General features: G+C 36.9%; 2 long non-coding RNA genes across 5 annotated transcripts; one reads left to right on the forward strand and one right to left on the reverse strand.

The window, feature by feature from the left end:
- Positions 1–6,404: 6,404 nt before the first annotated feature.
- Positions 6,405–13,707, reverse strand: LOC139139601 (uncharacterized). Of its 4 annotated transcripts, none has more exons than XR_011553830.1 (5): positions 13,547–13,707; positions 12,524–12,623; positions 8,824–8,868; positions 8,229–8,367; positions 6,405–6,539 (listed from the first exon to the last, which is right to left on the reverse strand). It is a non-coding gene; the product is annotated as an uncharacterized lncRNA (long non-coding RNA). The 4 variants fall into 4 exon arrangements; XR_011553831.1 differs by having other exon boundaries at positions 8,824–8,872; XR_011553829.1 differs by lacking the exon at positions 8,824–8,868.
- Positions 13,708–17,922: 4,215 nt separating this feature from the next.
- On the forward strand, positions 17,923–24,466 carry LOC139140117 (uncharacterized). The gene is made up of 3 exons (XR_011553947.1): positions 17,923–18,170; positions 23,816–23,948; positions 24,393–24,466. It is a non-coding gene; the product is annotated as an uncharacterized lncRNA (long non-coding RNA).
- Positions 24,467–24,906: the final 440 nt, after the last annotated feature.

The following is a 24,906-nucleotide window of genomic DNA, read 5'->3' on the forward strand; positions in this document are numbered from 1 at the left end:
CTTTAGTGTTATTATGATTATTATTGATAAAATGAAAATTCTTGACAAAGTTTTACAATTACGGTAAATATGACTTACAAACATTTATGCTAATAATAATAATAATAATAATAATAATAGATTTGAATATATATATGTGCACAATAACAAGTGTAACTTGGTAAGAAATAAAATACAGCAAAACCTGTGTTATCTCAACTTTGCCTAAATAGCACAGTCAAACGTTAGAGGTTTTCAAGTCCATTGCCTATCAGCACAATGACAAATATTCCTAAATATCATTTCAAAAAAATTCCAGTCCAAGTGGAGGTAGACAGGTTTTGCTGTATGTGGAAAATATTTAAAAAACTACAGGACTCTAAATGAGAAAGTGCTGATGAAGAATTTAAAAAATATACTGGCCAACTGTTCAATTAATGGCATAAAATAACATCTGATTCCAAACATAGTGTCAATGACACTGTCGCTCAAATTTAAACTAGGTCATTCCCAGTGACTAGAATACATTAAGGCTGTCAAATAAGTAGTTCTGAAGAATAAATTCTTTGACTTGAAACTGAAAACATTGCTTCAATGACACTTGGCTCACATTTGGTTTGATGTGGCAGGCCAGAGTGTGTATATTTAAAAATAACGCCTGAGAACATGCATACCAAGTTTCAAAGCAATCAGATGAGCAATTTCAGAGAAAATGATCTTTTTAACAAAAAAATTGGAAAAATTGCCCAAAAATACAAATATAAGAAAATTTCACCAAAATTTGAAGACATTCAAATAAGGTTGCCTTAGGTACATGTATACCAAGTTTCAAAGCAATCAGAACGGTTAATTCAGAGAAAACGAATTTTTTGAGCAATTTACTGGATTTTCCCTTTATAACTTCATTAGATATTTTGTACACTGACATATTTGTTTGAACAAATTCACATCTCCACCCATGGGTGCACCTGTACACCAAATACTAAGATAGTAGGTGCTGCAGTTTTGCATATTTAGATGTGGACAGACATACTTACATACTTACAGACATACAGATACCGACAACTATAGAAGCTCTCTGGTATTTGTGCATAAAACAAAACCAAATGGAGGCACAAAACCTGCCAAAGAAATACAAATATGCAAATCTCACAAAAATCGGTAACCAAGCGACCTTGCAGCCGATAGAGCTCCGCTGTATTGTGTAGAGATTTAACTATTTGTGACATATCTTTTGACGAAGGTGGAAATCTTCCACAACCTTTGATATGTTTGAAGGTGAAGAAAGACATGGGACTCAATAGGATGAAAGGCAAAGCATCTCTGCTCAGCCTGAATGGCAGGAAAGATAACACTTTCCTGGCTGACCTTGACTTAGATTAATATCATCCGTAAGAACATTTATACCAAATATCAAAGCTATAAGACAAGCAGTTTTAGAAAACAAAGTTTGTGACAAAAATGGCAAAATTTGCCCTATAAATACAAAATTGCAGATTTCAGCATAATTTCAGTATATCATATTAAGATAAACACTACGAACTTCTACACCAAATATCAAAGCTATCAAACAAGTAATTTATGGAAACCAAATGTTCGGATAAAAATTGCACCAGAAATACAAAATTACAGATTTTATCATAATTTCGATACACATTACAGGGTTTTACATCACTTTTAACTTTTGAGAGTCCCTGGGACTCCTGGTGTTAGAAAATGGGAGTCCTACATCAAAATATGGGGTCCCAATTTATTTCACAAAAATGTTTTATAGTTTATCAATGCCATGGTCTTCACTCTGTTCAATTAGTATTAATTTGCATACACAGAGACAACAAGGTTCCATATTGTACATGGAGGGGTAACTATTGTGCAACACATGCACACAACTATAGGGCATATTCAACTGACTCTGTATAGTTTGAACCGCCTGTATAACTATAATGAAGAGTTGAAGACAAAAACACATTTCACTAACCTTTTTATCGATTAATTTTGGTGTTTGACCCAACTTACATTAGTTTAATTCACGTACGCGTGTGTAACTATCTGTGGCTTATCGAGTCACGGACTCGTACTACCATACATACTAGTCAATCCGTTCGCCAAGTTTGATCACATTTTTTGACAAGCACGCCACAAAATCCGCCACAAAATGGAAAGAAACCACTAAGTATCGAGAAAAAAGTTTCATGTCCGGTTTATTTCAGTTAAAAAAATGCGTAACACGTAGGAAATGTCTCGCAATGTCAACAGTTCAGAACAACTACATTTCATTTACAAACCGGGTCGACTGTTATGGCCGTCTCGCTTCAGGACGGCCGGAGGTCAAATATCAACAGTTTAAAGGGGCTTTTTGGCAGTCAAACGCTTGAAAATTCACAAAATACACTTCAATTTAACCGAATCCTTACAAATTTCTCAATCTTGCATGTTTTGGACTTCGAAAACCTTAACCTCGGGTTCCATGTCGAGAGTTAGGCATCACACAGTGCCGCCATCTTGGCCGCCGATACGTTCGAAGTTCACTATCGCGATCGATTGGTCACCAAATCGCGTCATTTTTCCATAAAATATTCTCAAAAAAACTGTAAAATCTATCATTTCTATCACCCAGAGGGCAGTAGCTTGGCATAATATAGTTGTCTTCCGTGTCTACGGCATGGTAAAGCTTTCAAAACGTACGTACGTGTTTCGTTCAATGCACTGTGGCCGTATCCGCGTACGGGTGAAACTGCAGACCTGATTAAATATTCATGAAAACCGCTGACCTCTTTTGAAGAAAGTTCGCATAAATTACTGGAATTTTCGATCGTTAGGCTGCATGATGTCATTATTTTAGTCCTTATATGGTACTAAACTGGGTTCAAAGGGTCAGGAATACCCTCCTTCTGGCTGAGTTCGGCAATGCATAGCTAAGTTAGGCATAAGCATAGAACGCAATCACTGTCGGTTTATATACCGACGTGGCGCTGAGAGCGAGAATGCCGTGTCGGTTTATAAACCGACGCGGCACTTTAAGGGTTAAAGTACGGGGTCGGTAAGGTTTACTGGGATGTGTTTTACGTGTTCAGCAGCTTCGCAAGGTGTACACCAGCAACAGATATTGCTGCGTCCCAAGGGACGCGTGGTTTAGTTTTTGAGGGGTCCTGCGTCCGGTTTTATGCGTAAAGGACGCAGAAATGCGCGTCATGTAAAACCCTGGCATTACAATAGGATAACCCTTGGTGACTGTATAATTAATGTCACGGCTAACAGACAAACACTTGTGAGGACAAAAAATGACCAAAAATGGCTAAAATTCAAATTCTAGACTTCATAACACAGATTCAATATATTGTACACATTTTGATCATCCATATGAACCCTGTATGAAAAGTATCAAAGCTATCACAAAAGCAGTTTTGATAAAAGTAATTTCAGACGAACAAAAATAGCAAAATTACCCTCAAAAAACAAATTTTCATATTTCATCACAATTTGAACAAATATATATTTCAAATGTTAAAGTAATCACACTGGCTGTTTTGATGAGGAAGCTTGGAATGTAAACACTTCCGGACCGGACGACAGACAATGCCACAAATCCACCTAAAAGATAAGCTTTGCATCACTAACAGGGAAGCCAAAAACCTGAGGTCACTCCAAAGAATCTAAATGCCAAGTTTCAAACTAGTCAGACGAGCTGATTAATAGAAAAATGATTTTTTGGACCAGAAACTGTAAAACTGCCCCTTGAAAAACAAGTATATAAATTTCAATAACAATAATTAATAATAAAAAAATTTGTAAATAAATTATAATGCAACTACATAACCTTTTCCATTCCTAGAAAGCTACAGAACAAAGCTTAAAATAATCTAACAAGTTGCATATAAAAAACAATACTTGAAACAAATAGTGAGAAAATTTGACAAATAACGTACATGTAATATGTACATGTACATTTGTGAATTTCATCACCATTGCAGACTCAGTACAATAATTTCATTGTTGCTATAAATCAAAAGTCATCACTTCTACTGAAGCAGTTTACAAGAAAAAGTATTTTAAGAAATAATGTAAAAAATAACTAATTTTTATAAAAAAGTCAGTCTAAAAATGTCTTAGTTTGGTGGAAAAAGTCAGTCCTCCTACAACCATTGAAGTTACGAATGGAGTTTGGGAACATGCCTGGACCATAGCAGATGTGGGGAGCAAAGAATGAGGAAGTTTAACAGGTCTCAAATCTTCAGTAAAATATTTTATTTAATGAATACCAATGTTTCAGCGATAAACATTTCACCTTCTTCAGGGTAAACCATGATAGAAGAAATCCTTTAACAGTGTTTACCCTGAAGAAGGCAATGTGTGTGTTGCCAAAATGTTGGTGTTCTTTAAACAAGCGACCTATCTGCCAATACAGCTCTACTATGTTAAGTAGAGACTAACAATTTGTGAGAAATGGGTTGATGAAGCTGGAAATCTTTGATAGCTCATTTCAGGATGGCATGACCAAATATTTCAAAACTGGCTGCAAAAATACACAATTAAAGATGTCATCATAATTTTGACAGATCACATAAAGATCGTGCCTACCAAATGTCTACCAAATATCAAATTTATCAAACAAGTAGTTTTTGAGAAACAATCTTTTTTAACAAAAAAGGGAAAGTATTGTCAGAAGAATACAAAATTGCAGATTTCATCATGTTGCTATATATACATGATAATAAGGATAATACCTGGGAACATATATTCCAAATTTCAAAGCTATCAGACAAGCAATTATAGTAAAAGAAATATTTGACCAAAATTGATGAAAAAAGCCTTAAAATACGAACCATTATGATAAGGTTATCTTTGAGGGCCTGTACTAAAAAAATGAAAGAAATTGGAGAAGTTCTTTTGAAGGCACAAATTGGAATGTTAAAAGTTGATAAACACATGGACAATGCCACACATATTTGATAAGGTCTGCATGCTGACAGCAGAGCTAATAACTCTACCACCTGAACAGCCTCATTCTTTACTCTACACATCTAACAATGTTTCTGTAACTGTTACGCTACTTCATGGGAGTATTGAAAGACAGCGACACAGCAAAATTGAAAACCTTTCGACTGGTAACATCTAAATAAATGTCAGACAAACACAAATGATAAAATGAGCTACTAAAAATTTATATGAGAAATTATCCTCATCATATCAATATGACAAGTATGGTTATCCTCAGTGATTTTTATATAAAATAAAAACAATTGTGAATAATGTTTATAATTTCTAGTGGCACATGCCAGATCAGTAAGTACTTGTTATGACCATACAAACCATAGTGAGGTCATCCTTGGAGCAAAATCAATTGTAATTGCAATTGGTATTGGAGATAAAGATCACAAAAAATAAGCTGGAAAAGTATAAAAAAATTTCAAAACAACATATTATGCAGGTGCTAGATTGCTGAATTAGGAGTTCCTGGGACCGGTGGTATACCAACAATATTTTTATCATAGGAAATACCAAAAAACTTGCTGATACAAATGTGACCAATTCAACATTTGCATAAAAGTCAGAGTACTTGCAAAAGTTAAAATATCTATTTTCATGCTAATTTAACAAACACCTACCAATAGCATCCCTACAAAGCTAAAAGCTATACTTGAGAGCTGTCAGATAAACACTACGTGAGAAAATGCTTTTATGAGAAAGTAGCAAATTTACCAAAACATTTTTCTAAATATTCGAAGTGGACAATTTCAATGAAGATTTTTGAAGTAAGTTGAGCAATATAAAGAAATGCTAACACATGTACATTGTACAAATATTTTGTACATTTTGACATTAACAGTAAGCTGCACATTGTCTTTGGAAGCTGTCAGACCAGCCATATCAGACAAGAAGCTGTCAAACCAACCACATTAGAAAAGAGGCTGTTTGAAAACACTAACAAAATCAGATAAAAAATTTGCATATGCAAGGTATTTGTCCTTTGACAATACCATAAATCAGTCATAGTCAGTAGCTTGTACTCCACATATCACATGGTGAATGTCATCTGAGCAGTTTTAGTGAAGACTAAATTTGAGGACAGACAAAATGAATGAGTCAACTTATCTGATCAGCTTCCCATCTCTGACAGCAAAGCAAAAAATAGTAAAAATGAAGTTTTCTTCATGCTGCCATTGAGAAAATAGGCATACATACAAAGTCCTGCTTTTGACGTGTGACAATTTTCAGAGAAAATTGTCTTGCTATGACCGAATTACACATTTCCCGTAATTGCAAGGCTAACTGTCTGACCCTACCCAGGATTGTATTTTTGTCTTTAGATGTGAGGCAAAAGTACTCTAAACTTGGCATGCGCTATTACAGCTCGAGCATAGTCAATGTTACACAGAAAATGTACTCTCATATAAGAAATGAGTGTAAGAACAGATTATTGACTACAATATTGCAAAAGATTATTCCTTCAAGGAAAATAACAAACTGCTTATATATATAATAACCTTCTCCTCGTGTACCAAAACACCCAAACGAGGTAGTCTGGCATCTTTCTTCCTTTCACAGAGTTTTCTAGCATCCTATGAAGAAAGAATAATCATGGTAAAAAATATATAACCAATATAAGACAAGGTTCTTTATATAACTCTGAAAGGCTTTGTTCTTAAATTTGTCCAGCATGTGAACACAGAGTGATCTCCAACACTCTGATAACTGCTAATGTTCTGATCCCTATAGTGTAAATGCCAAAAATATTGTGCATTATGTGTCTTATCATTATAATAAAGTCTTTTTATACAATCATTCTAGGGCAAACCTGTTGATGATATTACATAAGTCCAGCATATTGCATATCATTACATTTTAAATTTCAGGTGCATTTGACTCAAAATTGCATCGAAATGTAAAACAATATAAGGCAATAGAGAGTCAATGAATCATTGACTATACAACTATGTACAGCACAATATTCTACCCTACTCAATACTGTACTACTCAATAACAAAGCAAACATGGATAGATTTATTGCAATGCCAACCTTTCCAAATTTAAAAACATAGGGCCAAAGTCCCTGAAGCTACTATAGACATGGATACAGAATTAAGTATTTCCTGACTGTATGAAATCATCTCACTAAGGTCATCCTAGGGACCTGTAAACCAAATATTAAAGCTGTCTGACCAGCAGTTTTGCAAAACAAGTGACCCAACAGTCGACAGAGGTCTGCCGTGTTATGTAGAGAATAACTTTTTGTGACACATGAATTGATGTAGAAGGTGGGTATCTTTGATAGCTCATTTCAGGATGGCCTGCCAAAAATGGCAAAATTAGCTGCAAAAATACAAAATTGAAGATTTCATCATAATTTCAATATATACATTAAGATAAAGCCTAGGAACCTGTATACCAAATATCAAAGCTATCAGATGAGTACTTTTGAGAAACAAATATTGTGACTAAAAATGGCAAAAAGTGACCTAAAGATTTCATCAAATTTCAATATATCACACTGAGACAACCCCTAGGAACCTGTATACCAACTATCAAAGGCATCAGACAAGTAGTTTTTGAGAAACACATTTTTTGACCAAAAATGGCAAAAATTGCACCAAAAATACAAAATTGCAGATTTCATCATATATTCAATATATCATATTTAGTTCATCTGTAGGAACCTGTATACTAAATATCAAAGCTGTCAGATGAGTGGTTTTGATGAAATAAAGTTTTGACCAAAAATGACAAAAAAATTCCTTAAAAATACAGATTTGCATATTTCATCACAATTTGAACAAATCTAAGTTGGGTTATCCCTAGGGACCTGTATACCAAATAACAAAGCTGTCTGACCAGCAGTTATGAAGAAGATTTTTTACCAAAAACGCCTTTTTGGCACTAATTTGCATATTTTCAACAATATCAAAAATTAAAAAAACTAGTTTCTCATAATCATATTTTCCATCTACACAACATATATCAAATCAGTAAGTACTGCGGTTCTCAAGATATTTGAGTGGACGGACACCTCACAAACGGACATACATACATACAGACTGACGCCGGACGGATACCCATCCCAATAGCTTCTATAGACAATAGTCTATAGATGTTAAAAACAGAGATCTTGGAGTAGTGTCTATTCATTTATGTGTACATTGTTTATGAAACTTCCATTAAGGTACCAGAATAGCAATTTACGTGTCATTGCTTTGCTGTCTATCATAATATGCCCGTTTTTCATGCTTGTAATACCTGACAACAAGATTTACCTTTGGCATCAATGTTTTGTAACAAGCCATACGTGATGAGACTGTCGTCAATTGCTTTCCAATCAACCTGAAGCTCATCTCTGGTTACTTGTGGTGAACTTGGATTTTGCTGGATGATGTATATCATATCCTCTACAATCTGTACAGAGAAAAGATGTTGGATCTTGAAATACATAGTATGCACCTCTTGCTCAGGTATTTGGACTCTGAAACATTCGCTAGTTCATCACAATTATATATGAGCAATCACGATGATATTCACGGAGCAAAAGAAGATTTCGCCATACATATTTTTGTAAACATTGAAAGTTGACATGTAATTTCCCCCACAAACTTCATACGCAAATGATGGCTTGTTTGAATGTTAACAGTATGTAAAATGTTTACCAAGATTGCCATGGAGGCCCTGGCACTGAAGTATGTATAGTGAAATGTTTTCTGAAGAAAAGTTTGGGAAAATGTATGCTTTTGAATTTGTAGTTTGTATTACATAATTTAAACTCTTTGGTTCAGTACTGAAGGAAGTGACTACAGGATAGAGTGCTGTGTGAGTGAAAAACATATTACAAAGTGTAATACAAAATTAATTATATACTTATATGTCTTATTCTCCTCCTTCGCTTCTTCCTATCTTTACAAACTATCTTTCCATTATCAATCGGGAAACCATTTTAGAAAATAGAAAATAAAGTTGACGGTACTCACAGTTTGATACTGAAAATGGTAAATATTCATGAACACAACGTGTGCGGAATTAAAGCAGTTGACACTTGAGATTGAATCCAGCTACTTTGAAACTGAAGATAATTTGCATTGAGGATATATGAACATATTTGTGTATTGCCATCGTTCCTTATGGATTGTGAATGTAATTGACGCATAGGCAGGTGTAAAACCAAAACATAGGATAACATACATTGCACGCACAACACAGCCAAAAAACTTATACATCGCGTGCAATCCTATTGGACACTATTTTCACTGGCAGTGACTCTATTTAAAATAAGTGCATTCCGGTGTCAAGTGCCATAGGCAGCTACGCTTTGAGACACACTGCACATACACACACCTACACAACGTATCATGACGTGCAGTTGGTTTTCACACTACACAATTTTGAACACTGGGTCTACCTGTTTTTTTAAAGTTCTCATCCATATTGTGCAATTGTGTTTGCTTCTTCCTATCTTTACAAACTATCTTCCAATAATAATTCAGGAAACCCTTTTAGAAAATAGGAAATAAAGTTGATGGCATTCATTGTTTGATACTGAAAATGGTAAATATTAATGAACACAATGTATCATGACATGTAGTTGGTTTTCACACTGACACGATTTTGAACACTGGGTCCACCTGGTTTTTTAAAAGTTCTCATCCATATTGTGCAATTGTGTATCAGTTACTTTACTGACTTGTATGCAACAAAACATTGTGTAAAGCTGTCAGTAGTATAAAAAGCGACCTTGCGGGCAATATAGCTGTGTTGTGTTTTGTAGAGAATAACTTTTTTTGACATGTATTGATGAAGGTGAAATCTTTGATAGCTCATTTCAGTGGCTGGACAAAGAAAGGCAAAAATAGGAGCAAAAATATACAAGTCATCGTTGATGACACAGTCCCCGCTTGTCAATTTTGTTATAATCTTTGGTGTCTAGGTAGCTGTGGTCTAGGTAGCTGTGGAATGACATTGATGCAACAGGTGCATCAGGCCTGTGACTTGCATAATAAAGTAATCAGAGGAACGTTCAATAAATTACTCATCTCTGCCAGTAATGACCATTGAAGGAACTTTTGATGACATCACACATAACGATGCCCTCACTGCCTCTAGTGTCATGACGGCACATACTATAAACATGGTTTGGTGGAATTTTCGAAATGGTATGGGATCGAGTATGTTGTTGTAATCAGCCATTTCGGATAATGAAACAAATTAACATGCACAAGAATTCAGCCATTGTATTTTATCTTCGTATCACGTTTGAACAAAATCAGTCCATCGAGGGACAGTGACCTATGTTTATGTTTCAAAGACATAAAAAAATCACACCAAAATTGAAATCAAATGGCTGTCTATTGACCATATGGATCATAGCACAAAATTAGTAGACATGCATATGTATGCCACAGTACTTTATCGTTGTACCAAGTCTCAACAACATTGGTTAAGGAATATTTGCATATGATTAAACCTCAAAGACATGAACAATCCAAAAATGACCATCTGGCAGCGATATTGGAAAAAAATGACAATCTGGCAGACATATTGGAACATGTCACAAAGTAAATTGGCATGTATATGTATGCCATAGTGCTTGATCTTTGTGCCAAGTTTGGACAAAATGGGTGTAATGACCTTTGAATTACACTTCAAAGACATGCAAATTCAAACAAAATGGCAGTTCTGCAGCCATATTGGATCCTATCGCAAGGTTAATTGATACATGCATATGTATGCCATAGTGATTTGCCTTTGTGCCAAGTTTGAACAAAATCGGTTCAAGGATGTTTGAGTTATAGTTCAAAGACATGAAAAAAATCGCAAAAAAATGACCACCTGTCGGCCATATTGGATCATATCAAGAAATAAATTGGTGTTCATATGAAGGGCATAATGTTTTGCTTTTGTGCCAAATTTGAACAGAATCAGTTAAAGGATGTCTGAGTTATGGTCCAAAGACATGAAAAATCGCAACAAAATGGCCGCCTCACGCCCATATTGGATCATATCGCAATATAATTCGACATGCATATGTAGGCCATAGTGTTATGCCTTTGTGCCAAGTTTGAGTAGAATCGGTTCAAGGATGTCTGAGTTATGGTTCAAAGACATGAAAAATCGCAAACAAAATGGCCGCCTCGCGGCCATATTGGATCGTATTGCAATATAATTCAACATGCATATGTAGGCCATAGTGTTATGCCTTTGTGCCAAGTTTGAACAGAATCTGTTCAAGGATGTCTGAGTTATGGTCCAAAGACATGAAAAATCGCAACAAAATGGCCGCCTCGCGCCCATATTGGATTGTATCGCAAAATAATTTGACATGGATATGAAAGCCATAGTGTTATGCCTTTGTGCCAAGTTTGAACAGAATCTGCTCAAGGATGTCTGAGTTATGGTCCAAAGACATGAAAAATCGCAACAAAATGGCCGCCTCGCGCCCATATTGGATCGTATCACAAAATAAATCGACGTGCATCTGTAGGTCATAGTGCTATGACTTTGTGCCAAGTTTGAACAAAATTGGTTCAGTAGTGTCTGAGAAACTGTTGATGACGGACGGACGGACGGACGGACGGACGCACGGACGCACGGACGGGACCCAATCTATAAGTCCCCGCCGGACTTCGTCCGCGGGGACTAAAAATTGCAGATTTAATCATAATGTCGAAATACATCCCATTCAGTTTATCTGTAGGAACCTGTATACCAAATATCAAAGCTATCAGACCAATACTTTTTGAGAAATACAATTTTTGACCAAAAATGACAAAAATTGCCCCAAAATTGTAAATTTCATCATAATGTGAATATATCACATTTTGCTCATCCCTTTAAACCTGTATACCAAATATCACAGCTGTCAGACGAGCGATTTTGGTGAAACAATTGTTTTGACCAAAAATGACAAAAGTTGCCTTGAAAATAACAATTTGCATATTTCTCCACTATTTGAATGAATCTGAAATAGATCATCCCTACAGACCTATGTAGCAAATATCAAAGCTATCTGACCAGTGAGTTTGGGGAAGATTTTCAAATATTTTTTTAACCAATAATGATGAAAATTGCCGTAAAAATAAAAATATGCAAATTTCACTACGACTTGAACAACTTATTTGAACAAGGTTATCACAAATAAGCTGCAGATCAAATTTCAAAGCAATCAGACTTGCAGTTGCATAGGAGAAAGCAATTGTTAAGGGATGATGGACGGACATATGGACAACGACAGAAAATCAGCCTGTTTGATAAGCTCATGACAGCGGAGCTAATTAGGCAAATGTGAACATCACAAAGTTTACAAAATTCTCTGTATGATATAGTTTTTTGATATTTCAAATATAAAGTTTGATTATTTGCATATAAATTTTATGATCAACTTGGATTAAACGTAAAATAGGTTAGTTTAGCATGATCAATTATGATAACTGTTAGAGTATACTGTAAATATTGGATTTAGATAGGGTGGCCTATCATCTCTGAGAAGATTATTCATTTGATAGAAGACACTCACAGAATACACAGTATAATACATTGCTATGGTGAGAAAGGAATTAAACCTTACCTTAACTTTCTCTATGAACTGCAAAATGGCCCTTCAGCCTAGAGGTTATTGACGTCATTCCATTGTAAGGAAAGAAAATCAGGCCCATCAATCTTTTGATCTGCAAGAGAAAAATAAAATTAGGAAACAAGTTTAATTTGCTTTATCATGTTGACCAATAAGATTGAACACATGAAGTCTGAGACACTGAACCTTATGACTGCGTTGGCAGTAATTTAATCGCTTTTGGCGGGTAAGTAAGACGGGCAAATGCCTTTCATTGGTTACAGATAAATCTTGCGAGACTGAATTAGAATGAAGTGTAAACAAGGGACATCTGTGTGAGGAGCAGATGAGAGGGTTTTATATGTTCTACCATAACATTTCTCAGCACTCTCCCAGCTCTGCATTACTGACCGCAGAGCTGAAATTGTTGAGGAATAATCACCTATATAAGTTTTTCGCTGCTCAGAAAATTTCCTGCCGTGAAAATAGTAAAACGTATAGTATAGCAATGACGTGTGAAAGTCAAACACACGGCTCACCATTTATGCAAACCCAATCGTAACTTGATACCACAAACGGTGCGAAAAAGAATTTTGGCGGGTAAATCCCTTCTAGTTGAAGATTAGCAGAGGTTTAATTTGATTTTTGTTAGCCTTCTACACACATAAACATACCTACACAATAGTTTTTGGCAAAACGAATTAGTATCTCATAAAACACGACTTATCTTCTCTCCGTCTGTCTTACTGTGGTGGTGAAATGATGTATGAATTCCTTCACAGAATTACCTTTAATGGCCTCTGCTACACAATGTCGATTGTAAAACGTTGACATGAAATGTGTTAGATATATAACAAAGCAGATTTGAAGACGTTTAAGATCATGTTGTAGTCCCGTTTAAGTTCAGCTGCAAGTTGCCTATGCGTTGACGATAAAATGATGAAACACCCAACATTTAAGGAAACATGAGTGAGAACACTGTAAATAAGATTTGGTCGCCGTGGGGCCTGTCATGGAGGTCGGACGATCGTCACTTACCGTTGAGAATTTTCAAAACTGTCTGTGGGAAACGGTTGTCCTTTAGATGCAGCTGAAGCTCTTCCTGTGACATGTTAGCGACAGGCGGGCTTTTGGTCCAGAGTTGGCCATTGTCTTCACCGTATACCGGGTACAAAGGGCGGGCGGATACTTTTGTAGAACGCAGTTTAATACTGTCCTGCGTACTTGCGGCATCCGAAAGCGAAAAACAACTGAAAGGCGCGGTTCATCGCACTTATGACAGCGGATGCAGGGTCAAAGGTTATGAGACGCTCCCACTCGTACTCAGTTCAGTTCAGTTCAGTTTAGATGAGGGATAAGGTATCCAGAGGATAATGAAAATCCCTTAGTTCTCAAGTATTGGAAGAGCGTCGTACTGGTTTTTAAAGTCATTGACAGACTGTGCATTAACAATATTGGCTGGCAAACTGTTCCATGTATTGACTATCCTAGATGAGAAGAAGTATTTCCGTGTATTTAGTCTGACAGTTGGTTTCAGCAGTTTATAATTGTGTCCACGTGTAGTAATTGATGACATGGCCGATCAAAAATATAAGTAACGTTATTACCATATTTTTTCTCTATCTTATTCACACCTGAACGTTAACACTCATTATCGTAAATATGAACATTTCTCATGATGATTTCAGGGGTAAAAGTATCAAGCAGTGGAAAGCAAACTGGGCTACGTATTGACCTCTTACCCTCTTTACATATTCGTGCCTCCGCCCCCCCCCCCCGTCCAACGAAGGTCGAGAAACTTGAAAGTTAAACATGTTGTGTAACTCAGTGTGTCACTTGGAAATGACATGCAAACGTGGCAAGTCTTCCCGCTTAAAATTGACCCTATGTGCGTAATCGTGCAAGTTCAATACGGCAGTCATAGCAACGTACCATCGGCATCGCACGCGTCATTCTCCGCCGCACTTCGAATACGCGCTTCATAATTGCAATAAATACGCGCTGGTAAGAACTTAGCCCTTCGTACAGGTCTGTGTGTTCCCGGCGTTATACGGCCTCCACCAAGCTCGACAGAAGGTTATTTACTCTTTTGGTACAAGAGAATTCATCTCTCACAGCACGATCCACATGAAGATTTTTTTATTCGAAAACTTTAAGTGTGACTACAACTAATATTGCTGCAATTGTTTTAATTTTGATCTTTGAAAGGTCTGTACTTTCGTATGCTGCTCTCACTGCGCTGCATGTTGCTGCAATAATTGTAGCCTTGGTTGTTGGTGGGGATTGGCTTCTATCGTGCGGCTCGCGCCTTGCCCGCCGCACCAACAACAAAGGCTACAATTATTGCAGCTACGCTGCATGATACATGTACTAGACCCACATCAGTTGAATTTAGACGTAAAACGCTTGACGCTAAATCGTATTGATTGTTTGTCTTTTTTCCAAGATTAAATTCAAACTATATTTACTCAGAGCTACGTTTTCTTCATCCGGGAACTGCATACGCTCTTTGAATTCAAACCTTGAAGACTTTTTGTCAGTTTGGTTGGGCTCGGAAACCGTCTCTAAGCTTATGTTTGCTTTGTGCTATCGTGAGGCAATACAGTTCTCATAGTACTCCATGGCGTTTGATGCCGAATGACTTTGCTACTCTCCTAAACTACGCTAACCCGTCGGGCTTGTAGGCACCAACAATTAGTACTTGCCCGGCGGTAAAATCAGCTAGCCAGTGAGCTCTGGGTAGTGCATTTGCTCACCCTTGCATTCTAATACCATTCTGAACGGCGTACTCGGGTCGCTTCCAGAACCCGGAAGTAACAGTGCAGAAAGGCGGTCGCAATTGAGTGATCGATCCAACCAAACCGTTTTTCGGGTCGAAATTTGAATTCGCATGCATGGCTATATAATGACTATCAAATAAAAAATCGCCAAATGAGTTTTATTCGCACTTTGCGAGTGTGGCTCCACTTGTTATATTTTCAAACCAGGGGGCAATCCCGCATGTCATGAAAAACGGTCAAAAAATCAACCTCTGCAGTGGATAATAATCTCTATTTCAAAATGGAATAAATTCTCGCCAGATCATAGAATAGGATTAGTTTGTCAACAAACCAATGATGACCAATTTTTGCACAGTGATCTTGTCGGGTGGAATACAAACCATTAATTTCGCCTCTGGTCAGTGCCTTTCACAAACCATAAGTTTTCTGGTTAAGATATTAATCAGTATTTCATGCTCAAAGACACATAAGCTTGCCCGCAAACCTAATTGGAATAAATACTAGACAGTGTTCTGAAATTTCAATCCAGAAGAATTTGCAGTGTACATTTCTACCTTTTTTCCCAGATAAAGCCTGTTACTTACAAGCTGCACAAGTTATCCGAAGTTCCAAAACTTATGCACAAGTTGAAAAACAACGAAATTGAAGGGCGAGCTATTATAACACCTCATATCGATTGAGTTTCACAATGACACACTTTCTGTTGGATTCTGTAATTTGCGAAATCTTATGTTACTTTATTTCGTTCTTTTACCTTTATTCGGTTTTACATGTACGGTGATCTACGAGGTTCAAGAGAGTGACAATGAACTTATCGACAGTAACCTTCTGCAAGTGGTGCATCGTGAGAATGATCTCTTTTGTTTATATTCGTGACCTTTGAAGTAGCTGATTATTTAAGTGATTAGCATTGATCGGACGCTGCGTTGATAGTTCCAGCCTGTTGGCAGATGTAATTCGATGGGAGCGACCTTCCTGCCTTTCACTTTGCCGACTCTCTTTAGTTAATTATAGACGCAAAGTCATGACAATATGCAGATTCTCACTCAACATAATCTGTGCACTTTAGTGTGTTGGACAGAGATCGATTTGGACATTTAGGAGACTGCCGGAAACGTTTTAGGGAGAACATGCTCAGACGCCGAAGACGACATACGACCGTGACATGACGACTTTTGTCAGACAGCAAAGTCATAGAAGTATACCGTGTAACTTGTATGCTATTCAACTAATAAAGTGCGACGACTTAGAATTTTTCTGCGTACCTGTTGCCGTCTCTTCTACTCCAACGTTCTTCCCTAGTGTGTACGTATCAACGATAACACATAGCTATTCTCCTCCATCGCCACGTGACAAGAGTATTCCTTTTGCAATGAAAACATGAAAGGCAATCTATAGACCGTAACACCAGTTAACTTGAAAAAACTACGAAGTCCTCTCTGAGGCTTTCAGTAACTCAACCAAGGTTTGGAATTTGTTAATGCCTAATTCTTTCTGTCTGCCTATCAATGATAACGCATAGCTACCTAACTCGACCATACCACGTGACAAGAGTATTCGTTTTGCAATGTAAACATGAAAGGCGATCTGCAGATAGCACAACCAATTAACTTGAAAACAGTAACTCAAACAAGTTTGAAATTTGTTAATAGCTAATTGCTTCCTTAAAACTTTTCACATACAAATTTCTCTGCAAACACAACCATGTACAAAGCCAAAAAACCTAAAGACCAACCCCTATTTAAAATAGCTCTTTTTTTTGTATTTAATATGTTATATAATTTTAACACTGGAAATTCTCTCTGACAGTATTGAGAATATACCATCATCACCATCAAGTCAGTCGTAAGAATTTCCCTAATGCCTAATATCGACTGATTTGCACCGTGATCGACATTCTGTTGGCTCTTATTTCTTGATGAAATCTATGATATCACTTTTTGTTCTTTTTCTTTCCATTCAATATCATATACATCTATATGGTTAAAATCATCATCATTTTGCAAAAATAAATTAATATTAGATATGCATTTCGGTTAGCATGTATTCTGTATTGGAACAAATCAGAATAAAATCAGTTATCACACAGACAAGGAGAAACCCTTGTCTGTGGTTGTCAACAATGAAACTGAATCTTACAGGCATGCAGACTGTGTCAACAAGTTGAATATCATACTTTTTATGATGTTTTTGGCAGAACAAAAAAAATATTGTCTGAAAAACCCAACAGATTCGGAAGACACTGTCAAAAGTTGCTGTTTATGTCACTCGACGAAACAGAGTGAATGTGCTTCAAAGATAGTCACAAAAAATTGATCAGAAAGTTTTAATCCGCGAAGCTGGATAATGCGAATTTCATCGTAGTATATCTGCCGATGTTCACTAGGGTTAGGTGTTATACTCTTCTGTCGACATATATGTGACATGGTGACGTCAATTATGTTCTCTTGGCAATGAATAGTTCGTTTGTGCAGTTTTTGTTTAGTTGACTCGGGAACACAGAAACTGCACATGCATTGCATTCCTAAATTTGAAAAACGTTGTGAAAGATAAGTGACAACTTTGAGGGCCAGCATTATGCGACGGGGTATTAAAAGTGTGTATATGTAAATGTTGACTGTCAGGTCGAGGTTGAGAGTTCATGTTGAGTTTATGTTAAGGTCGCGGCGTAAACAGTCTGATCAAGGCAGAGAAACTGTTGCATGGCGGACAGTTTCTGAACAGCTGCAATCAAGCAACTAGCAAACGATTTTTGGCCTCACATAGGAGAAGACTTCTGAGGCTTGACTTGTGTACAACGCAATTCATACCGCTGACGAAACCCGGCGAGACCAGTCCTGATTTCAATTGTCATCGGTGTCATCCTTACATCAGATCTAGAGGTAATTGTCGAGTGCAAATGCCAACATTTACTTGTCATTATGTTGCTGCAGTTCAGTAGCTCGAGGTTTTGCTAGTGCCCGGGAGTTGTGGCTTTTGTGTGGCTTTTGTGGTTGGATGGCAAAACCAGAACACCCCGGCAAAATATCGAGCTGCTGTGAGGCAAGTCGTCGTGATACTAAAGGCCGACTGGTCAAACTCCAATTTTAAGGGACTTGCTCCCATTTTGAAAGACTTGGCCTTACACGTGATTCGTCAGAATCACATTTGTACGAAACGTATTTGCAAGTGCGAGCATCATCAGAAGACATTGCTCACAGACGTTTGTACACAGGCACTCTGAGTGTTTAGTGTTGTTAAGTATGCACTAACCATACACCCAAGCTGAGCAACTGTGGTCTTGTCTACGCACTGCGCAAGGCTAATATTCGGCCGTACCTTTAGATGACCGCTCTGTTCCCTTGAAATCCCGAAGCACGTCGTCGTGTAGACTGGATTAGATTTACGTTTATGTTCTACTTTCTGTCTAACACAGCTAAATTTGCAGAATAGTTTTCTGGTTCTACCAGGCAGCCATCAACTGTTTGAACGCATTATTCTGCCTTGTCACTACCTGGCAGGCGTGACCTAGATCAAACAATTTGCTCACGAGCGAGGCCACAAAAACAACAATCACTGCAATGTTTAAACCAAGGGTCAGTCTTTCGCATCCTTTTGTAGATAGGAATTTGTTTATTGTTGTAGAGAGAATTTTGATAAAAAAAAGTAATATCTTGGCATAGGTGTTTTAGTTCAGGGTCTCAAAATTAACATAGAGGGCGTCAAAGTGTTCGATGGCGCAGTTCGTTTGTTGTAAATAGCAAATGAGCGCTAATATGAGCTGAGCGTCAAATTAAAATATGGTATAGCAGCTCTGTCAGATCGCGTCGCTCCAGGCACACATTCACCATGGAAACAAAGAGCTCGCATACTCCCCCACCTTCATGTACAGAACATATTTTCCATGGTCTCTGGCGTTAATGATTAGCGAAATCAAAATCTTTGTCACTTCTACCCATGTGACAGTTTTGTCGGCAAGACAGTTTAATCCAGGTGAAGGCAAAAGTATGGCTTATGATAAAAAACTAACGCTGTTGTCAGAGAACGATCGCCGTTAATATGGAGACGTGAATTCAACGACAATAGTTTGGTCAGCCTAAATGCTGGCATTTTCGCGTAATATTACTGCAATCGGCCGTGATAAACCTGTCTGCAAATCTACAAACCCCAGCGCATTACAGTCATCGATCATCTCAGGTCGCATTGCATTGCATCAAACATGCATCTCATTGTTCAATTTATTCAATCGGTCACATTTTACCAGTTAGAAAGTTTAACTTCGCTCTAGTTTTTGTGTGAATTTAGTCAATAAGTAGTAACGTTTAGTACTCAAGAATTATACCAAATAAAGTATTACTTATGTAACGACAGTAAGTATTGGTATGATATATTCAGCTATTCCTAATGTACACGGAACGCATATCAACTCTTTTTTAACAGCTAACTCTTTCGTGTTCGATGTCGGGACAAATTTGCTGATATCGCGTAATTTTCATTTTCGTGACGAAATTATTTTTTCCAATCAGGTAGACGTAAAATTATTGGTGTAACACGTACTGTATGATTCCCAGACACAATAGCGGACTTTCTTTCAGGGTTTAGACACATGGTAGAAACATGATAATAATCTTAACTCATCAATCCCGTTTATATTCGATGTCAGGAAAGATATTGTCGATATCACATCCTTTTTCATTATCGTGATAAGAACATACCTTCCGACCGCTTAATAATGTATTTGTTACAACTTTGCCTCGGTTTATTATGCCCGAGGTGAAAATATGTTGCCGCTGTGATGACCATTTCTATTGTTGGGACGCAAATAAACCATCCTATATCCCGGCATTCTACTCGGTTGACAAGAAGTAAAATGTTATTGGTTACACTCTAATAACAATGTATAGACAAATTTGTCATGTTCGGGTCATACCCAGGCGTTTCTTGCCGAATCTTTGAATTATCAACCCCATACAATACTATTATAAATTAAGGAAGCTGCCAACGCATAGTACTTAACTTAAAGACGAATTGGTCAACAAAACAAAGGAATAAAGTTTAAAATTCTATTTCCGGATTACTTTTTAGGTCTAATGTCAATGACGCCGAGCTTATAAGATACTTGTCTGTCGTCGTCTCTCTCGTTCGTCAACACCCACCTTCTTCTCAGAAAAGAAACCGCCGATTCTATTGCTCTAAAATTTAGTATGCAGGTTCTTAAAGGTAACCTATGTCAAGTTTGTTCAAATTGTGGGCAAATTTCCATATTTGAATTTTTGGGTCAATTTTTCCCGTTAGTCGAATTCCTTAAAATTGTAGCAAAATTTGAACTTTTGTATTCCTTGAGCAATTTTTCTCAATTTTAGTCAAAATAGATATCACAAAGTCTACATACAACAATAAAATGGTATATGTAAGAATGTCACATTTCCACTTTGGATATTTGCATTTACTATTTACTCAAATAAAGCCGACTAATACCCGGGTTGCAAAACAAAACACTGCATTTATTTACTCTGTTTCCACATCTCTTATCTCTGCGGAGTTATATAGGACGTTAGGTCGCTTGTTTCGTAGCCAGTTATTATCAATCGCTACTGCGAGAACATCGTACGTAGGCTAGGTCTATTGTTTCTATTGTTCTAACGTTTGGTGGTAACCTTGGCCGATGTAAGTTATGGAAGTTCATAATACAACACGCTTTCCACCGTAAACGTTGTTACTGATATTATTCTCGAAATCATCTCAATCCACAACAATATGTCTGAGTAATCGTCACTTTTATGAGCTTCCTGTGTCAATCGTATACATCAGTGTGCGAGAGATACTCCACATCATCGTACATGCGATGCGATGCAATGCCAAGGTCGATAACGTCATCCCAACAAAGCCTTCTGTTGCTTATGATTTCCTATGAAGGGTCACAAAATATACCAATGTATACTGAAATAGGTCGAGGTCCAATTCTCACTGTAACGCGTTGCGATTTTGGATTGTCAAGAGAATGGAAGCTGTGCAAAGTTAATTTGACCGTACTTTTCATGTCACAAAGAGGTCACATCAACATGCGATATGCAAACGATTGTACGCTGTTGACACGCATCTGGAGTCTTGTCCTTATAGTGCCCGATCTTCGAGAAAGGTGCTGAGAGGAGGTATGAACTTCAACAGTTTGTGAGGCATAGTCGTGAAATCAGTATCGTTTTAAATGCCGCACTAAGGTTGGATTATTAGGGATGGACCATTAGACCTTGGGAGGGGGTGGTCACAATGAAATTGTGATTTTTTTTTACTATTGTAAATTTCTGAAATTTTTTTTTTCCAATTGAGATTAGCTGTGCAATTTTTTTTTTCAGAGTAAATTTTCAGATTTATAAATTTTTTTTCGTTCGTCGCTGTCTGAAGATAAAGAGGGCAAACATGTGGTGCCAAGCACCACAAGCGGCCACGCAAGCGGTCACTGGGAAGAGGTGCCGTTTGAGCTTTTGAAAATAGAGATTAAAATGGTGTTATTTGGTGGCACTTGGGGAGTATTTTTGCCGTGGGAGGTCAGGAGGGGGGTGTCCCCCTCCTGCTGTTGGAGCTTTTGAAAAATAGAGATAAAAATGGTGTTATTTGGTGGCACTTTGGGAGCATTTTTTTCGGATTACACATCTTCCTCTGAAACATGGTCTTCTTGCTCCTCAGTAGCTTCGTATAGTTTTGAAAATTGACTATTTTGGTTTCCTGGCTTCCCTTTCTACTGCGTGGTGAAATGCCTACATTCACCCCACCAAACATCATGCATATCTCATGATTTACAATTGATTTTGACAAGCTGAGAAGCTAAAATAAGCTAAATAATATAGTGAAATTTGCATATTTGTGTTTTTAGAGCAATTGTTGCCCTTTTTTGATCAAAACATCTATTTCTCTGTAGCAGCATGTCCAAATTGATTGGATGTGTATAGATGTGTTGAAATTTCAATATTTGTCTTTTTGGGCAATTTATGCCATTCATGGTCAAAAGATCTGTAATCTCTGAAAGGGCTTGTCCAATTTCTTTGAAATTTGCTACACAAAAACGATTAACATGCAGATTTATTCAGTATTTGCTATCGAGAAAATTTCAAAGTTCAATCCTTTTATGTGTTTTTGTGTTGAGATTTGTTGGATAGATGGCATTCTACGTAGTGTATTGTTAAATGTTAAAACATGTGTTGCTGTTGTTATTTGAGGCTGTTTTTTGAGTAAAAAGAATTGAAAATGCCTTTTTAAAAGCAAAATAATACATAATGACTTGATATGTTGTTTTATCATTATTGACGTGTTTCTACTTGTTCACCCATTCTTGCATTCATCATTGTAATAAAATATTGTGAAAAAAATGAAACTGATGTGGCCTGCATCTGTTTACCTTGATCTTAAAAGGCAAATACAACTTTCTGTCTTGACAACCATACCATAGTTTCAATGTTTTACCTAGTGTACCTGCTTGGTTTGTACGCAGGAAACAAGTAGAAAACAGGCTCTATAATTTCATAATTTTCAAGTGATCAGAATACAAAAGTCCTGAAAAGATAAGATAATCACAACTTCCAGTATAAGGGATACAGTCACTCTAAATGTATAAATTAAAATTAAAAATGTGCCGGGAGGATGTATTAAAAATACAGAAAGTTGCTTACTGTCGGTAAAATCTAAAAAAAATTCCAAATTTTAAAGACTTTTGCAGATTTTTTTTACGCCTTTGTCTTCTTATTTTTTTTTATTTTGCAAACTAGTTTGAAGATTTTTTTTCCCCTAACTTTCTGCTCTGAAAATTTTTTTTCTGTTTTGACCACCCCCTCCCAAGATCTAATGGTCCGACTATTACACAATACAATGCGACATCATTTTACAATTCTCGTAACTAACTTGTACCTTAATACTGAGACTCCTTACCATGTCGCTCAGTGGTACAGCAACGCCATTCATGTATGCAAATGTGATGTGTGTGAATAGTGCAATCATTATCATAGTCATTTGGAAGCTTAAGTGCGTAAGACGGAAATTTTGAGTTCAAACCTTCGTATGCGAGACTCGGATACATACTCGGAATTCTTCGCGTTTGTCATAAAAATTAGCAGAAAAACTATAACGGCTGCTGATCGACAATTCATTTATATATCAGCGATAGTAAGCGATATGTTACACATGGGGTGGAATACCTTGACCTTTAGTTTATGGTGCCAGATACGAACTCGCTGAACGATGGCAATCCGTACACAATGACGTCATAGTGTGAAAAAATCGTGTTTAACTAATGATAAAACGTTCCAATTGACCTGCACATATGCATAAACAATCTAAACTAAATCTAAACAATCTAAACCAAAGGGGTAGAATATGAAAATAAGCTTTCGTAATGCTTATTTTAGGGTGTATTTGTGCACTGAATGGGGAAAATTGGAACTTGGCATTGTCTTCAAACAATGTCGAACTACGAAACATGGTCCAAGAAAGATATTGCCGCGACAACATGATATAAAAGTACACTTATTTCAAAATGTTTTCTTTACTTTCATGTTAGGTAACCAGTGGCGAATATGGCGGATAGTAAAACTATGAAGTGTGTGAAAATGTTCGAGTGTTACCCGAAAAATTTACAATACATCACCGACCATGAGTTTCCAGCCGTGCCATCAGAGGGCGCGATAATTAAGGTATTACTCATAAATAGCTAACATAATCAACAATTCTGTGAAAATTTCCAATGATAAATATCTTACATGAATACTGAGAGACAACATTAATGCTTTCCACATTACAAAATATAAATTTCTTGATGGGTAGCGATATGAAGCATGTGTTGAACTTTCAAACTGTAAACTAGACGCTGTCTTGGTCATGCATCTTGTCCTGTAATTGAGTCAATAATGGGCATGATGTGGGCTTTGAAGGTCCGTCCACTTATAAAACATCAGTGCAGTGCCTTAGCGATGACTTTGTTTCAATTTTGAGTATTAAACTAGGGGTCGAGTGATTGTTTTAGTCTTTGTCATACACAAATTCTCTTTTCATAGTTGCGAAATCTCGCGCGAAAATTCGAGAGGCATGCAGACACTGCGTCAACTTGCATTATTCAATCATATCAATGATCTGTTAAGGTTATGTCAGCTGGAATGTGTCACAGCGATGTGCATAAGTGGAAGAAACCACAGAAAAGCCCTTACATTCCAGGGAAATGCAGTTTTATTTAGTCACTTTTATCTGAAATAGATTTCATAGATGTCCTACATTACATCAAGATCGACAATAGCTACACGACAATGTTCTGTATACTCTTATACTTTACATGAAGGTGAAAATAAAGACTTGAAAGAAGGCCGGGTAGCCAGAGATTTCAAAAACCGTGTCAACCCCATCATTGCTGTACAATGATTATTTTAACTTAAATTTATTAATCCAAGGATTAATGTTCATATTCTCTAAAATAGGAGAATACCAGTGATAACATGGGCCTTTCAGCTGGAAATTTTATTCGATAGGTGTTTTCTGATAACAGGGAAAATTCCATTGAAAAAATAAATGATGAAAACATGGATGATACATATAAAATAGGCGAAAGTTTAGCTATTGTACTTTGACAAAGATGAATATGTATTCAACTTGCTTCTCAAG

Source organism: Ptychodera flava, chromosome 9 (genome assembly GCF_041260155.1).
Source record: "Ptychodera flava strain L36383 chromosome 9, AS_Pfla_20210202, whole genome shotgun sequence".
Taxonomy (NCBI): domain Eukaryota; kingdom Metazoa; phylum Hemichordata; class Enteropneusta; family Ptychoderidae; genus Ptychodera; species Ptychodera flava.